The 18,546-nt window shown below is 48.9% G+C and overlaps 1 protein-coding gene across 3 annotated transcripts in view; it reads left to right on the top strand.

Moving 5' to 3' along the window:
• Window positions 211-18,546, top strand: part of SETD5 (SET domain containing 5) — a 61,582-nt gene continuing 43,246 nt past the window's right edge. Inside the window, exon 1 of one of the 3 annotated variants that reach the window (XR_002442682.1) lies at window positions 211-389. The gene's annotated coding sequence lies outside the window, so the exon portion shown is untranslated. The remainder of the gene's footprint in view (window positions 390-18,546) is intronic. The other 2 variants (XM_021410018.1, XM_021410019.1) reach the window with 2 other exon arrangements.

Genomic DNA, 18,546 nt, shown 5'->3' on the forward strand with positions numbered 1-18,546 from the left:
CGCCGCGTCCGTGAGGCGAGCGGCGGGGCGGGCGGTCGGCTTCCAATGAGAAAAGAGCGCGGGAGGGGCCGGGCGAAGAGCCCACCAATAGGAAGTGAGGGAAGGCGGGGCGATATCGGCGGCGGGCGGCCCGGCGGGGCGCGGTGCGGCGCCGTGGCAGCCAACGGGGAGCGCGAGTAGGCGTGGCTGGGGCGCCCCTGGCGCCGGCGCCGGGGATCCCCGTGCGCGCAGTGCCGTTTCCGCCCGGCCTGGGGAGCAGCCGTCGTACCGCTGCCAGGGGGAGGGGCTGGCGCTGCCGCCGCGGGCTTGCTGCCGCCGGCCGCCCAGGAAACGCCGTGGCGCTCAGCCGGGCCTAGTGCCGCGCGGGGCCCGGGGAACGGGCCGGCCAGGTAGGCTTAGGGCGGCGGCGGGCGGGCGGGAATGCACAGGCGGGTGTGCGGCACCGGTAGCCCCTGGAGCGGGCCGCTGCCCGGTGCTTCGCCCTGCCTCGTTGGCGGTGCGGGGCTGCAGGGCCGGTGTCGGGGGAGGCCAGGTGCGGCGGCGCGGGCCATCATGGCGGGGCCGGTGCGGCGGCGGGGCTGGGGTCGGGGCCGGGGCCGGGGCCGGTGCTGCAGGGCCGGCTGGCCGTGCCGCGGGGCTTTGTGGGCGGTAGCGAGCACCGGGCCCGCCGCGCTCCCCGTCCGGCAGTTCGTCCCTCGGCTCGGGGCTGCCCGCTCGGGCGGTGCGGCGTTTTCTGCTTTCTCATGGTGCCGGGGCTCGCCCTGCTGGGGCCGCGACCACGCGGGGGGCCCGGCTCTCGCAAGGTCACCGTCGTGCCGCCCTTGGGTGTCGGCGGGCTGCAGGGCCCCGCTGCCCTCCGCCGCTGCCGGGTGGACCGCATCCCCTACGCGGAGCGACCCCCTGGTGGGACCCTGTTCTGCCCTTTGAGGGGTTCCCACCTCTCTGCCCATAGTAAGGGCCCCGACCCGGCCCTGCTGCGGGCCCCGGCCATTATGTAACGGGGTGCAGCTCTGAGCCTCGCCTTTGTGCGGGATGCGGCCTCTGGAGCTCGGGGCCGCCGTGTTCCAGACAGCCCCCCCCGCCGCGAGGCATTCTGGAACGGCTGTGCCTTAAGGCCCGAACCCAGCGAACCGATTTCCTTTTCCTTCCTTAGAAAGAGGAGATTTCCCTTTTCACTCGTATAGGAAGCACCGGGATTTTATTTTTCTTTTCTGTTGCGGTTGACCCAGGAAGTCCCCGGCTCCGATGTGACAGCAGTGCTCCGGGTGCTGGGCGGGAGATGGGGAGGGCTGGTGCTCCCCAGTCCCCCCATTAACACAGCGCTGTGGGCAGGGGAGGCCTCGGGTCCTTCAGGCCCGTCCCCAGGGCCCCGAGCAGAAGCAGGAATGACAAACCCAACGAGATGTCTCTCTCGTCATTCCTCGTTGGGTGGAATTGCAGAATATGGGCTGCGAACCCCGGGTTACCCTCTGCAGATATTCTGATCTGTGTGAAAAGTAGGGCAGTGAGGATTGATAGGATCTTCCTGTGAACTGCGGGCTGCAGCCGCCTCGCCTCTGAACTCCGGCCTCCTTCCAGCCAGTCGCAGAGCCAGATGCTTGCCTTATTGTTTGTGTGTCTCCTTCCTCCCCTTCCACCGGCTGGGCCCCACTCGCCTTATTGACTGGAATTTCTGCTGTGCGCGGTGGGTGTGTGCGGCAGACACCAGCCTGCGAGTGCTGAGGAGGGATTTTCCATTCACAGACTGGGGAACAGTCAAACTAATGGCCCGGCTCAACTTTGGGGCTGGGAGCAGACTGCGGGCAGAGGAGTTTCCCTCTGCTGCTGCCTGCAGAGCACCATTTATCTGCTGCTGCTTGCAGGGATGTATGGTACAACGTGCAGCGAGCTGCCGTGCTGCGGTGAGACATCCTCTGGTAATGGAAAGATTCCTCTCCCTGCTCGGCTCGACTGCTCGGTGAGGGAACAGTTTGCAGGAGGCCATTTTTGACGTGACTGTATTGTGGAATCTGCCAGTTCCCATCCACACTCTGTCTGCTTGACTGTAATAGCTTCCTTTTTTTTTGTTGTTGTTGTTAAGGAAGAATGAGTACCTTTCTTATCTGATTAACTAACCATTTGGCACTGGCCGCTGTCTGGGTGGTGATGTGCTGCTGGGATGGAGCTCTCCCAGTATCCCGGTGCATTTGTTAAAGGTGGAGCTGCTGGTTGAGGCGTGCAGGATGTGACATGGGAACACGTTAGCGTCAGTGCCATCTTTGGGAACCACACCTCATGGGGAGCCCTGCTCCGTGTCAGGTCTCAGCCTCACTTATCAAACCCATAATGCTGTTATCTGGAAGCAAAAATTCCAGGAGCAGAATAATGTGAGAGAGATTAAAACACGCTCTGAAATCCTCTTGGCTGGCCGCAGCCATGCTGAGGGTGCAGAGCTCCGAAAGCCCTCACGCACAGAGCACCAGCTGGTCTCAAAGGCGGGCAGAGACCCGGAGCCATGGTTCTGTGATCCCATGAAATACACCCAGCGCTGGGGCAGAGCACAGTAGGACAGCCCCAGCAGGTTGGGATTTCCTGGTGGTACCAAAACCATCTCTTTCCTTGACTAGAACACAATGAGCCATCTCCATTGCCCCATAGCCTTTGTTCAGTGTGTCACTGTACACTGTAATGGGAAATTATCTGGTGCCTTGCATCCTGTTGAGTAAGTGATGCTGCTTTGGCAAGGCCCTGGCCTGCTTTTTACTGTCATATCCCAAGTGACTCGAAAGCAGTATTCCTGCTGGTGTTGTCTGAGATTATATGGCCCACGGTGGCGTGGCGAAATCCCATGTATGTTTAATCCCTTTATAGAAGGAGTACTCGGTGGTAGCCAGATCTTATTTTGAGAAGTAATAGGTCAACGTTGAGAAATCCCATCGAAACGGCGCTGAATGAGCATCTCGGAGCTCTCAAAAGCTTGTGCACTGCTTCTGGGCGAAAAATGGAAACGAAAGGAACGGTTCATTTAAGTTTTCTAAATGCTTTGTGAAGTTTGTTGGTTTTTTTCTTAAAAAAAAAAATAAAAAGATTATTAATTCCAACTTTGAGGTACAAAGCGGAGACCTGAGTGCGCGATGCCCCAGCCGTGTGGTTTATCACCCCGCCTGGCCTGTCTGTCCTTTCACTTTGGGCAGCCAGGCTTTTTCCAACTTGTCTTGAATGATGTGATGAGATAAAAATGTTTCTATCCACTCTGGCAATAGTAAAACAAACGTAATGGGCACCCAGAGTTTTGAACACTCGAAGATCATTGTTCTCATGGCAGTGTTGCCGCATTACAAATGCACATTTGTGTTCTTACTCCGGTGCTGCTTTTGTGTGCAGTTAAGGACCCAACCAGCGCGATCTCGTGTTACGCTGCCTGCATAAAGGTTGCAGTAGGCGCTGTTTTTTATGCAAGACGTAGTAGCAGTACTTTCGTTGAAAGCGTTAGATGTGTGCTTAAATCTGTGGCGTGTGAGGCGTTAAATCTCAGGTGACATGAAACTTAAGCGGGTTGATTTAAAAATAAATATTTTGTAGCATCGTCTGTGGCTATTTATTTTTTACTCTGTCAAATTAAATAAAACCTTGCAAAACTGTGTGTGTTAAAGCCGTTAGAGATTGAAGGCAGCCTTTGGCTTACGTGACTGCTTGAGGCAAGGGTTAGAGCACAGCAAGTTTGCACTTACGTTCTTAAATTAGAGACAGTTTTGTATAAATCTGGCTTAACCTAAACCTTTTGCTTGCTGATTTTGATCATGGAAAGAGCCTCAGACTGTAACGCAGCAAGAGTTCCATCCCTTGGAATTCTGGGAGCTGAGGTTTTTTCACTTCTGAACTCCTTAGTGAAGTTTCTGGGGGCTTCTTGGTGGCTTTTTTTCCCCCAGGATTTGCTGTTTTGGTGGCAGTTTCTCAGTAATCCTGCAGCAAATCATCCGAGCTGCGGCCCCTGCCCTGCTGAGCGGGGAGAGTGTGCGCTGCTCTTGGGCTCCCCACGGTGTGCTGGGGGGTGGGACTCGCTGAGCTGCCGACAGCACAGCCCATGGCCTCCAGCACGCCCAGAAATGCTTCTGCAACTGCTCCTGGTTTAATTTTTTGCTGTATTAGTAAAGATGCTCTTTGTCTTGGAGGAAGATCCATGCAACACATCAGGAGGTTCTTGTTCATCAGCCCCTTCCCCCGCCCAAGCTGGTGGTGAAGTATTATTTTCCTGCAAGAAAAATAGCTAAAGGGATTTTTCCCTCGCTTCAACTGATGAGTCTAAACTTGAAGAGCTGGAGCCCAAAAGAGCAACTGTGTGGTGGATCCCAGCCTGAACCCAGGCTTTGTTGACAAACCCTATAGGAGTGTCAATATTGTTGTTTAAATTGTAAATCTGTGACTTTTTGATCCATACATCTGATTGAAAGGCTTAAACAGTGGAACAAATGTATGATGTTTTCAAATAATTTGGGCCCAGAGAAACGTTCTCGGTGAGTTTTGTCTTCCTCCTACCAAACGCATACAAATACTTCAGTGGGCAATATGGGAAATAATCAGCAAAATGTACTGATGTGCTCAGACTTCAAGGTGGAAAAATGTGGGAGGACATGTCCGCAGTTGGACTGGGAGCTGTGGGTGAGCAGCTGGAGTGATTTCTTTTGTGGTCGGGAATCCGATAGTCCCACACTCACCCAACCTTAAGAAAAAGGGGGAATGAAGAGGGAGGGACGCGGAACTGTGGCATTGAGAAATAGTCAGGAATTTGGCTTTTAGAGTGAAGTGTAGAAGGGAACTGTTGTTTATGCTAACGTTTAATCCGTATAAACTTGATAACATAGACAGGTCTTGCATTCCTCCCCGAGGGTCATGGAAGGGCTAAGTTTAGCGAAGGGGAGGTATCCAAAGCAGGCGGATCCGCACAGTTTTTAAGACGGTCAGCTTTTTTTCTTATTCGTCTCCTTCTAGATAATTTTTTTTTCCTACTCACAAGCGGTCTTTTGAGACACAATGTGAGTTAGTTTTGAAAACAATGCTGAAGCCCTCAAATATTTCCAAGTAATTTTAGAGTAGAAAGGTCACAGTGCTTTTGATGTGTTCATATTTAGAGAGCGATTACAATCACAATCATATACATTGACAATGAGACACTGTCTGCTTTTGGTAGCTGCTCATTTGCTGACTCAGGCATGTTCCTGCCGTCCTTACGGAGCCCGTGGTGTGGGGCTGGGCTTTCCTCTGCAGCCTCATTCATTTACAGGACTAAGCTTCTTGGGTGATGCGCTGCTGGCACAGAAGACAGTGTGAGGTTCTGATACTGGGAATCCTCTTGTCTTGGAAGTGAGCAGTTTGAAATGCAAGTTTTTGATAGGGAAGGAGTAGGAAGGAGATCTCTTCATCAAACTTTGTAGCAGAACATATCCGTTGGTGATGATTCAGTTAAAAAAAAAAAAAGTCAAACTGCAGCTCAGGGTTTCAGTTAGTCAGTGTCAGATAATGCAGTCTCATGGTTGTGCATAGACTTTGTGTCATGGAAATAAGTGGCTGGTGTTTTGGAGGATTGTGTTGCATGGAAATATTTGGATCCATGCACGCCAGCGGTGCTCAGCCTGGAGGAGGAGAAGGAGCTTCCGTGGGAGTGAGTAATGGTGCTGCAGAGTGGTGCTGCTGGGAGGTGGGAGCAGGAGGCACAGTGTCCCAACACGGCTGCGTTGCAGCACAGCACAGGAGCAGGACGGTGTTTCTCAACATGGCCCTCTTTCCCAGCTCTGCCTCTGCCCAAATTGCATCTAGAATGAAGCTGCTCCTTGAGAGCGCTCCTCAGCTGCATTTGTTGGGAGAATGGGGAAATGAGAGTGTATCCTTGTTTACAGGCAGGATGGAGTACACTGGGAGAAGTTTGAGAACCACGTGGGAAACTGAAGTGCGGTGGGGGTTCAGCATGGAGCCCTTAAAATGTCAGCAGATCTTACCCTGACTTGCATTACCGATGTGTAGGCACTCATCTGTTAAAGTGAATTGAAGAATGCAGGAACCTTCTGAATTTGTTTTGAACTTCAAGCTTTTAACTGAAGGCACTTAAACCAAATGATTTCCTGTGTTTTAGTGGCATCAGGTTGAAATAGTTTGCAATCATGCTGCAGGAATGTTCTCAGTAATGAGGCTGTAGATTAACTTTCGCCACAGCAAAGATCTGGAAGCTTCCTGCACCTAGAGCCCCAGTGAACTTGTGAAGAGGAGATGACTGCCTGATCTCCTTAAGTAGGATCTGCCTGGTTGCAGAGGAGGTCTGTGTTCGGATTCAAAGTTCCTTTTGCGGCTTCATGAACGTCAAGGATGTTGGGGATTAAGGCTGCCTGCAGGTTAACAGGGAATGAGGACGCTTGTGGGGTAAAGTCAGGTTCTGAGCTCCCCAGCTGTGGCATGTGCCTGTCCTGCAGCAGGCTCTGCAGGCAGGCTACCTGGCAGCACCTCCCTCCTGGAAGTGCCTTCCTGCTGGCTGCTGCCCCAGCCTCTCGCTGGCAGGGCCAGGCCAGCACCAGTGCAGCAGGGACGTGGAGGCCGCCTGACGCTGTGTCAGCTGAAGTCAGCTCCAAACTATGGCAGCGCTGCGCCCTGCGGGGTTACTCAGGGTGAGGCTGCGTGACACAGCCCAGCACATCCAGTCTGCTCCTCCTGCAGTTCTGCCTTTGTCTGCAAGCTCTGGTGCTCCTCGGATCCCTCTTCTGAACTCACCCAGCAGAAAGCTACTTTATTTATTTATTTTTTTAAGTTTTGTTGTTTTGCTGGATTCTTCTCTTTTTGCCAAGATAGTGAATTGAATTGGCTCACACTAAACTTGAGAAGCTTCCAGAGCCCTCACAAAGAATATAGGGGAGAGCATCTGGGTGGAAGTACAGAGGTTGTAGTGGGGAGTGGCAGAGGGGAGAAGGTGGCTTCCCTCTGCTACCCAAGGCAGGTGAGCTATGAGCTGGCATGGTTGGGCCTTTGGTGGCTGTGCATGCAGCTCTTGGGATAAGCCTTTGGTTCCCTGGATAGAACTTGGCGGTTTGGTCTTTTCTGCTGTTTCTTGAGAAGTTGTTCTGCCAAATGTTCTGATGTAGGCTGGAGCCATGGTGGTGAAATGGTGGTATAACCTGATAGTGCTGCTTAGTAGCAAACTTCTGTAGGTATATTTTTTCAGAAAACTGAGCAGAGAGCTAAAGAGCTGTCTCTTGTAAAATGGCAAAATATCAATTAGTATACAAGTACTGCAAACATATGTATAAGTAAATGTACTGCACCGTGCTTCTTACTCTGGTAGTGAGTTTGTATTTTGTATTGACTTGCAGGTCATTATGACTTGTGAGATACTGAGGTATGCAGCAAAACATGAATTAGGGAGGATACATTGTCAATCAGTGTGTTTTAAAAATACATATATATGAAGTATTCCATGTGGCTGTATTGAGAAGAACATATAGAAGAACGTTCTACGTGTGAGTAGAACACAGTAAAACTTGAATTCAGCCCAGGCTGCGTGCAGCCATCTCTTTAATATGGAGAACTTGGTTGGAGTGCCATCTTCTTGATGTAAAGCAATTGGCCGTGTGCTGCACATCCCTGTGTGAGCTGCAGGCTGGGCTTCTCAGTCCTTATATGGTGGGGCTGGGGGGGACTAGTGGAACCAGAGGCAGTGTGTTGGCCATTTGAGTTGGAATAAAGTTATTTAAATGTTAACATGTAGTGGTACCTCCAGGTGCATACTGCTGTGCAAAAATTCATGTTGGGTATGAGCAGTATATCTCATAAGCAGGAATTCTCATCCGTTACAAGAGTTATCCTTTATTTCACGAAGACCTTCGCAAATAACCCCAAATCAAACAACGTGCAGTAAGTGAAGAAGGTGGGAAGTTTCATCAAGCAGCTGTGTGTTGTATTTGGGGGTGCACCATTCCCAAACCTGCCCCTTTTTGTGAAGTCTTGTCAGCAGGAGGGTCTGTGTAGAAGTCAGAGCAGCCCTGGTGTAGGTCAGACACACGAAGGAGATGCCATCGGGCTCCCGGTGGGGCTCTGTGCAGGGAGGCTGCTCTGCGGTGAGACATTCTTGGGCCGGAATCCCAAGCTGGCAGCAGCCCTTGCACACACCGATTTTGTCTGTGTGTCAGAAGAACGGTGCCTGCTGCTTGTCTGGCTTAGCTGCCGAGAGACTTATAACCTTCCGACCCAGGCTGTGCTCTAGGATGGGTGCAGGAGAGCTCATGTGCAGTGGTACAAGTCCATCGTTGGGCAGGGTCTCTTCAGCCATTGCAGGTTCAGAATGCCCTCTGTGAAAATCTCATAGAAGAGTATACTTTGAAATCTGCTGTCACTGGTTCGCTCTTTCTTTGGTGGAGATTGGGACTGTTAGCTTGAAACTGCGGTCAGCAGAAATACAGTGAACCGCAGGTGGGGATGGGTACCTGGCACGGGCAGGAGGAACAAAATGGCTGGGCCAGGTGTTGGCTCTGCTCCTCTGGTTCTCACAGAGCTGCATGGAAATGCGACTGCGATCGTTCTGGTGAAGTACTGGGTCTGAACGTTCCTTTTCTGCAGTATTGCCCAGTGGGGATGGATGGGGGTGATTTTGGAGTAAACTGTTGCTGGGGGCAAAATTAGTAGCTTTTTGTTGCACTTAAAGTGTCAGAGTTTAAGGCTTCCCTCCTTTCTGTGAGTGATAGCAGAGCAGGCTGCTCCCACGAGAGTCACTGTGTTGGGGCAACATTTTGAAGGAATTCTGATGCTTTCAGTTTTACTTGCAGAGAAGGTTGTGAGGGAGGAAATAAACGGCCTTGACACATATTTGAAACATGATGGAAACTTTTCTGCGTTCCGTAAAACAAAATTACCTGGGTTGTTAAGAAAGATGGTTTTACTGAAATAGCTTGTGGGTTTAAAAAGTAAAAATTGGTCTCTTGAACAATGGGAATTGCTCGGGAGTTGTGTTAGTGTTGAGAAAGTATAATTCAGCATAGGTTAAAATCTCTGCAGTTAAACTGCTTATCTCTGCTTGTTGGGATGGTGCCTCTTCTCTGAGATGCTCATCAGCCTGCGAGGGCTGGGAGCAGACAAGTGAGGCAGCCACGGTGGGTGGTGGGGCAGTTGTCTCACCCACACCAGGTTCATGGAATCATAGAGTGGCTCAGGTTGGAGGGGACCTTAAAGATGATGGAGCTCCAACCCTGTGCTGTGGGCAGGGCTGCCAGCCACCAGCTCAGGCTGCCCCATCCAGCCTGGCCTCCAACGCCTCCAGGTTGGTGCTCTGTTGGTACTGCACGTCCCGTTTGTGTCTTTCAGCAGTGCAGCAGAGCAATACCGATGTTAATAGCAAGTGGTGGGAGTTCATTGTGTAGTGGGCACAGGTGAGAAAATCATCTGAATTGTTGCTGGGGAAGCCTTGTAATATGAGCCATGGCATTTTTCCTGCTTGTTTTCACCAGCATTGTAATGCTACAAGATAGGTCAACTTAAGAACAACGTTGGTAATGATTTGTAGCTGTCAGGACTGATAAACTACACAAAGGGGCCTTCAGAGTATCTTTGGCAAACTGTTTTCAGATGCTTCTGCGTTATTAGGGCAGATAACTTTGTGCTGTGTTTCTCCTGTGCTGAGCTCATTCTCCTATCCAACTGTTACCCAGCTGAGGTCTTGACAGTTCTCAGTTTTTCCATAATGACAAATTAAATTAGCCCTAAGATGACTGGTGCATGTGAAATTCCTCTTGGTTAAAGCTTGTTGGCCTGAATTCTCTGGCTGTTGTTTTTTTTTTTTTTTCTTGGGTGTATTCAGTGTCTTGTGCTTGAAAAGGAACAGAGAAAAGATGCAGATGAGGAGACACTGATGTTTTGAAGGTACAGGGAAGAGCACACAGCTTTCTTCTAGAACAGAATCTGTCCAGCTGTGAGTTACTCATCTTCAGTCTTGTACAGAGTGCATCCAATCTAAATAGCTGAGCATCTCCCTCCTGAATGCGGCAAACCAGCATCTTTTACGCTTCTGTGAAGCTGTAACAGGCGCAACCCATCTTCGGAGTGCCTTCATACTCGTGAACCTGCGGCATCCATCATTCTGTCAAGCCTCATTTACTCACGTGATGGGATTTTTTTTTTTTTGGCTTCTGTTCCACAGTTTTCCAGGTTTAAAGAGGTTCCTTGCTGTTGGCAGAGAGTACGGCACTGAGAATCCCAGACAGGAGTGAGAGCAGAGAATGTAACGCAAGAACAAGAGTGATGCCTGAGTCAGATGGGAGGTTTTGTTCCTCTTGGTCAGGGCCAAAAATTGATGCTTAGGGAACAATGTAAGGTGAGAAGACTGCAAGATCTTGGCTAAGATCTCTAATTTCAGTGTAGTAGTTCATGCTGTTACATTAAACACAGCCCTGATTGTAGTTGCTGTGATTTCATGCTACTATTCTTTAAGGAGAGGGGAATAACTTGACCATTTTGACTTGGTTTTGGTTTGTTGTTTTTTTTTTTAATATGGATAAATGTATGTCTACATTAATCCTTTGTATATCATTGTGGTTTTTTGAGGGGAAAGGTAGGTTCTCATTAGTGACTGAGGCAAGAATGGGTGAGCTTTGTATGAACTGGCCTCCAGGAGCTGGAAGGTATTCTGTGCTGGTGAAGGGCTGATGGACATCCCTGTCTGAGCAGCCAAGAAAACAGATGCTGTGAGTGTGCTGGTAAATAAAAGTACTGATAAAGATAGGTGCTGATAAATCTTAGCGCTGTGAATGTGAACGAGAACAATTAAAATTACGTCAGTGCCTTGGCCATTAATACATGTTTTATGAAGCTGTGGGGAAGCTAACACCTTCTGCCAACATCTGTTTATGCCGGGCAGAAGCAGGCTTCTTTGGAGGAGTAGTTAGAGCTGGAGCTGCAGTGGGGTTGTTTGAAGCATTCTCCAAAGGCTTCTGAGAATGTGTTCAATGTAGTTTTAGTTTAAAAAAGGTTTTACACTTTTTTTTCCTGGGGAAAAAAAAAAAAAAACTACACATGTACTCTGCATGCTGTGAAGATTTAATGGCTTGGGTTGATGCTGCCCTGGGATCTCTAGGCTACATGCAGTCTGTTGCACGATTTTAAACTTCCCCCAAAGAATTGTGGTAAATCCATGTGCTGTTTTTCAGGCCGTGTTCGACAAACACAGTCTCGTTCATTTGTAAGCTGCAACGCCAAGTATAAAAGCGACTAGGTGAGATTTTCCAGTCTTTGTTAGGTGGAAAGTCAGATCATCAGAAGGTTGTTTTTGGCCTTAAAATACATAGTTACGCAAACACTTAGTGGCCCTGGAGAAGAAATGGGCAGAGGTCTGAGCAACTTGATCCAAATTGGCTCTGCTTTTGGGAGAGAAGGGGGTTTCAGGCAGCTCGCCTCCAGTGGTCCCTTCCAACCTGTGTGATGTGTGGCAGGGGGAAGCCAGACCAGGTGTCACTGCGGGGACATGGCCACTGTGAGTGGGGAGGGCAGGAGCTGGAGGGGGGAAGGCAGGATGCGCTGCAACAAGACGTGGTTGTGCTGGAGAATCTGCATCAACAGTGGAGATCTAAAATATCTGGGATTGTAACTTTGAGAGGACACACCTAGCTTTAGAGAAGGTTGTGAGATGAAATCAGCTTTTAATTTACTGCTCTTTAGTATCTTTTTATCTGGATAGAATAAAATATTTGATAAAGCTTGCGTAAGACACACTAGTAGGATAATCATGTATCATTAGGGAGCTCTGAATTGTTTTTGCCACCTTTCAACAAAATGCCTGAACCCACCCAGCTGCAAGGTGGTGCGTTTGTTAGCAAAACTGGAAACCCAGCCATGCATTTTGAAATGGTGTTTTGGAAAGCTGCAGCTCCAAGGGCCTTAAGGTCATCTCAGCTAACTGCCTCTACGTGCTGCTTGGGTCAGTGTTTTGTTTCAAGGGTTAATGTGATTCCTGGGCACATTAAAAAATAATAATAAAAAAAGAGAGGAATGTCAAGGAAAAATAAATAAGTAATCTTACAAACAGTAACGTTTAGACTGATACTGATAGAATTGAATTTTGGTTTCCATGCTTCAAGAAGAATGCCAGTGTATTTGGAGAGAATTCAAAGGACAGCTGCAGAAATGATCCAGGGACTGGAAAATAAGCCTCATGATGTGAGGCTTAAAGGAGCTCGACTTACTCAGCTCATTGAAAAGACAATTGGGAGAGGACTTGATCTTTCTCTAAAAGGACTTGTGAGATTTGCTGACAAAGGCATAGCAATATCAGCTGAGATTGGACAAATTCAATCTTGAAATACAGTTTCTCAGCAGTGACAATAATTAAACATCGGTACAGTTCACAGGGAAGGGGAAAGGAGCAAACATTCATCTTAGCCTTTTAAAATAGCTCCAACTTGTTTCTTGCTGGAGGAAATACATTGTGTGCTTTAAAAAATAAAAAAAAATTAATAGTCCTTTCCTGACACTGGTGTTTAAGAATCTTTAAAGTTGGAGCAAGTTCAGATGTTCAGTCAACAACAAGGTCATGAAGTAAAGATTAATTTAGAGGAGAAATAGTTAACCTGGTACTAGCATACTGCCTTGCATAAGACACACAACATGTGAAGGGAACTCTGAAACTTAATGCTTTGTGGCTTGCATCTTTGGAACTCGGTTCTTTCCCATACTGCGTTGCTTCAGATGTTTAAGATATGATTAAGGCTTTCTGAAATCCTCTACAGAGAAGCACTGATGTAACTGTGTGCACTCACTGTATCCAGATGAACGTTTCTGAATTCCAGTTGACCACAGCAGAAGTCTAAATCTTTTTCATCCTTTTTTAGAAACAGCATTTAAAAAAAAACTTGCACAACGATAATATGATTACAGCTCCTCCGAAAGGCACAGTGAGCAAGCTCTCTTGGTAGGTTTGTTCTTAATGGAGGATATTCTCTGTCTCAGGTTAGCTGATGTAGTCTGGAGGTTTATTAGTGTTTGAAACAATATTAAATAATCATCAAAAGCAGTATTCTAATGGCCCTTGTTTGCTGTTTTTCGTGCCATTCAGATGAGATTACTTCAGCAATTCTGCACCTCCCTCACTTTGTAAATTCACCTGGGAAATGGGTGACTCAGTTGGGTGATGGCTCCACATCGCACTTGTGCTTTTTATGTGTTTGTCCGTTCCACCACTCCCTTGACGGCTGAGTTTCTATGTTTTCATAGATTACCTTGCCTGAGGTGCCTTCACAGATGTGCAGGGCTCTAAAATTCCCTTGCAGGTCCTTCCCAGCTCTCCAAACCTGCTGCATGATGCAGGCTGAGCTCTCCCGGCCAGCTTGACATGCAGAGGCGGTGCAGGGCTGCCTGAGCTGCTCTCCTCTCCGGCATGGCTGCATTCCTGCCTCTCCTCTGTTCCAGATCCTGCCCAGGAGCTGCTGGGCCTTCTTCCTGTTCGCCACTGTGCACTCAGAGCAGGAAGCACTCCTGCATCCTAGGGAAGAAGGCAGCTCAAAAGCCTGTAGCTTCTTGCACGTTGAGTCTATTGATTTGTCATAGAAATGGAGCTGTTTTGTAGCTGGGAACGAGGTTGTCTAGCAACTGTGAGTTCTCTTGCTTAAGGCTAAAGAGATAGCAAACTGCAGGAACGTGTTGGGGCACTGCTCAGTGCAAAGCAAAGGCCTCCAGCTCTGCAATCCAGCACAGCAGCCCTTGCTGCTTACCTTGTCGAGGCAGCCCTGTCTGTCCCAACCTGCTGAAGCTTCTCGCAGAAAGTGCCACGCACAAAGGAGATTGTAAAGGATTGGCAGTGAAGAAATCTCTCCTTCCCCCATCTTCCTGCTGTGTCATCAGCCCTTTTCCCCCGGCGCTGGGAGGCTGACGGAGGCACTGTGTCCCTTTGCCTGCAGGAGGGCTCTGGGCCTCTCCCTCGGTGTGGGCAACTCATGTTTCACCACGTGGCTGCACATACTTATGTGCCGTTGTAATTGCAGGAGTCATTAAGATGTTGTTATACTTCTCACAATCCAACGTCCAAAAAATCCAGTGGTTGTGGTGGCAGGTAGAATTTCATTATGGATGCATTACAGAGCCATTTCCTCAGCATTGCTTCCACATGAGCCCTACAAGTAGCACTTCAGCAGCTGTTTGATTTGAACCCTCCCGTGTTACCACCCACCTGTACTTCATGCGGTGGGTTGCAGTGCTGTGTGCTCAGAAGCTCTTTTCAGAGGAAGAAATTACTAACTTTTCAGCAAGCCACAAAAACTGAAACTGTTCTAAGTAGCTTTTGTCTTTATTTAGTCACTAGTTGCGGGTTGTGTCTGCTGATTTCAGGACATCTGCATTTAGCTTGAAGTTGCGTTCAACTCGATTATCCACTTCTCATCCCATTAACAAAAAATGGGCTAGTTGAAGAAGTGACCGTGGCTGGGGGCATGCTACTGCTGAGCTTTGCATTTCTAGCCGGCGGTTTTGGAGCAGGTGTTGGGAGCTTTCTGAATAACAATCACACTTTCATCTCTGCAGTTCAGAGCAGGTTCAGCTTGGATGTTAAGAAAAAATTGTTTTTAAAGAGAGTGGTGAGGCTCTGGCACAGGCTGCCCAGGGGCGTGGTGAGGTGATCGTCCCTGGAGGCGTTCAAGAAACGTGGAGATGTGGCACTGAGGGACGTGATTTGGTCGTCATGGACTGGATGATCTTAGTGGTCTTTTCCAACCTTCGTATTTCTGTGATTCTATAACCGGCTCTGTCTGCTCACCAGTATGTTCTGGGCTGTGAAAAGTCATCCTGCAGGAAATGTGTGAGATTCGCAGGGAGGCCAGAAGCTCCTGGAAGAACCTGGAGTGCCTCTGGGCTCCAGGCCTGGAAGGGCAGCAGTCAGGTTTCCTACAGAGACCTCCCTGACAGGGGCACAACATGGGCCCCAGCACTGGAAGGTTGTGGAAATCTCTCCTGAGCTCCTTACTGTGTGAAATTCACTGGGTTTTAGCGCGTCTCAGTGATTACGTAGCTTAATTACCAACTGGATTTGACCGTCTCTCTGTGTGTAGCGCAGGCTGCCAATCTTCCCGTGGCCGAGTTTCTCACTCAAAGCACGTTAGACAAATTGCTGTTTGTTAGAGCGCGGCAAACGAGCGTTACATAAGCCTCGAATAACTTCCTTCCAGTTCGGGGGAAAAATGTATTTGCATGATCTCAGGGCCAGGTGCAATGCTGTGGGACCGGAGGAGGGCCATGGAGCTGCTCAGAGGGTTGCAGCACCTCTCCTCTGAAGGCAGGCTGAAGGAGCTGGGCTTCTTCAGCTGGGAGAAGAGAAGACTGCGGTGAGATATCATTGTGGCCTTCCAGCACTTGAAGGGACCTAACAAGCAGGAGAGGGACCAGCTCTCAGGAGGAACACGTAGTGACAGGACAAGGGGGAATGGCTTTAAACTTAGAGGGGAGATTTAGGTTAGATGTGAGGAAGAAATTCTGTACTCAGAGGGCAGTGAGGTGCTGGCACAGCTGCCCAGAGCTGTGGGTGCCCCATCCCTGGAGGTGCCCAAGGCCAGGCTGGATAGGGCCCAGGGCAGCCTGAGCTGGGGGGGGGGGAAGGGCAGCCAGCCCATGGCACGGGATTGAAGCTCCGTGATTTTAAGGTCCCCTCCAACCTAAGCTGTTCTATGATTGAATGAAACTCTCTGGTAATGGAGAGGAGCCATGAGAATGCTTGGTGATGGGCCTGGGAGACAGGAGGCTCAGAACTGGCCTTGTAATGGAGAGTGGGGTTGACCAGGACTGTGCAGGGGCTCCACGGGGCCTGTGCAGTGCAGCTGTGGTGTTGGGCTGTGCCGACCTGCTGAGGCTGGGAGTTCAGCTTCTCCCCTGCTTCTTCCTGCAGTTTGTAGAACAAACTGATTTTCCAGGTTCTTAAACACCCTTTTACACCTTTCTGGATATCACAGTGTCCTGTTTCCTGCCTGAAGCCACCGCAGGAGCAGGAGTGACGCTGCGAAATGGAGGATTCCCAGGGAGTGCAGGCAGGCCGAGGCTCAGCCCTGAGATCCTCAGGCCGCGCTGCCATCTGCCTTGCTGTGAATAGTTTGCTCTGGCGCAGCCCCTGTTCCTCAGTGTTGCATCATCTCTGGGAGAAAGGCCAGGCCCGGAGCCCCAGCACAAAGGCTTTCTGAAGGCGATGAAGCTTGTTCTGTGTGCGAAGCGCCGCGCTCCTTCCTGTCGTCCTTTCCACGGCATTCCTGAAGCGGCCCGGCTCTGGGAACCCCACAGTAAATCGTCGCTTTATTCCCCAGCTTCCTGCACACCTGGCTGATGCAACGTCTGCGCCGAGCCTGGCTGCGGGCTGCTCTGGAGCCGTTTTGTTCAGCCTGGCAGGGAGTGGCCGGGCAGGCAGCCGGCATCACGTGGCGGCCTTAAATAGATGTATAAAGGACGTACAGCCAGACTCGCGAAGCAGAGAGCATTTAGTGGGATTACGGGGGAATCTTTTCCAATTCTAGGACGGGAGACTGCAATCCTACTCCTTGGCAACTCGTTTGTGGTCAGCCCGCCACTGGTTGCAGCTTCTGGCCTCCGCTGCCTGCCAGTAAATTCTGCTGATCCTCCTCCTATATTCGGCGACTTCCCGTGGCTGTGGGGACCGGCCGGATTCTCGTGGGAACTGTAATTCCCTTGGCTTGGACTTGATCCTAGTTATTGCCCTTTATTGCTCTGTTTCCCTCTGACCTTGCGTGTGGTATAGGATTTTCTCTCAAATCCCTTCATAACACAATTTCAAGGTCTACAGCTCTTTATCTGCGGGGGGGTCCGACAGCCTTTTTAATTTAGGGCTGCTTAGGAAAGTTTGTCTACTTACACCACTGCATTCATTCACGTGCTTACTATTATGTTCTCAAGCAACGAAATGTAGAACAAAGAAACCTTCTGGCCTGCTACAATTAAACTGGTGTCACTTACATTATTTAAATTAACCTTATTTTAGCTGTAGCCATTTTCTGGCATAGACAGGCCTCATAAGTTCACTCTTAAAATGTAGGGCTTGTATAGACAAGGTGTGGCAGGTGACTGTGGGGCTTTCCAGTATCACCATTCCTAGTTGTCTGCCCTATTGCAGGAATTTATAACCATATTTTACCTGCTTCTGCTCTTAGTCCTGTGTTCTTGGTGCCAGTGGTGCTCAATGAGACATGGCAGCATTTCCTTCCTGCCAGCTGTTTTGGCAAAGCCTTAGAGGGGACAGTCATAGTAGTCACTGCCACAGCTGGATTCACTGGAGGTTACTTGTCAAGCCCTTACATGCAAAATATCAGTTCTGATCCATCCTGTTTGCATTTTGTTATTTTTTGTGACATACAGACGCTCTCCTGTTCTGCTTTACCCCGTGGGAAAAGAGAGCACAACCTCAGACTGTGGAACCAGCTCAGCAATTAGGTTGTGTTCGTCTTGCCATAGTATTCCTCCCCTGATGCTGGCCCAAATCAGATGTTTGTAAAAACTGAAAGAGATTTTTTTTCCCCCTCATTTACCTTGGTTGTTTTTTGTATAATGTCTGTGGGGTTTTATGTATAATACACTTACTTTTCTTCATGTATGGCTGTTATCTTTCAAGAAAGAATAGAAAATAAAAGTATTTTTAGGGGTTAATCTTGAATTCGTTTTTGAAAATACTGTCTTAAACACTTCAGTATTTGAAGAGTTTGTCATCTTCAGCCATGACTTGTTATGTCATGGGGTACAGGCAATGTTATCCACTGTTTTAATCACAGAAATGGGCCAAGAAATATTACTTCTGCCTCTTGAGGTGTTTTTTTTAACTTCTCCATTATTAGCCACACAATATTTTTTTTTCAGTTTTATTTTGACGATTAACATTTTTGAGCATTTCATGGAGGTTGCCAGATTTCCAAAGCATCATCTAGTGAAGTTTTCTTAAAACAAAGGATTTACTCTTTTTACAGCCCTTAAAGTCAGGAGGACTTTGCTATCAAGTTCTCTGCTGCGATGGCCCTTCTTCTTCTGTGTTGAGGTTGTTGCTCTTTTAGAACATCACCTCTGTGCAAAGGCAGCCAGGTCTGTGCTCATCAGTGTGGGGCTCAGGCTGGTGTCTGCCTGCCATCTCGTCGTGTAAATCCACCTCCACATTGTTTGGTCTACCACAGGTTGCTGCTACTCTGTAATTTGCTTCCCCTTTTCTAATTTGGTACATGTTTGTTAATAGAATTATCCTTCTGTGTGACTCTTTGACCACTTTCAAATCAATATAAATTAAACTTTCCAGTAAGGTTTCGTGATGGCAGGGAGGTGTTCTATGAAAACCCAAACAAGCCCAGTCTGACACCTCCACCTCCTCAGTGCACTGGGCTGTAAGGAATGTGGTTGGCTTGTCATGCAGAATGTATTTCTGAAAGTGAAGTCCTATTTACTGTTCCTTTATCTCTTATTGCATTTTTCTTCTATTTTTTATCATATAACCTGAAACCATCAATGATTCCAAAAGAAAAGCACCAACTTATCTTTGTCCGCAGAACAAAGAGGTTTTGCATAACTTCTTGACTGCTGCTT

The sequence above is a fragment of the Numida meleagris genome, chromosome 11 (assembly GCF_002078875.1).
Source record: "Numida meleagris isolate 19003 breed g44 Domestic line chromosome 11, NumMel1.0, whole genome shotgun sequence".
Classification (NCBI taxonomy): Eukaryota; Metazoa; Chordata; class Aves; order Galliformes; family Numididae; genus Numida; species Numida meleagris.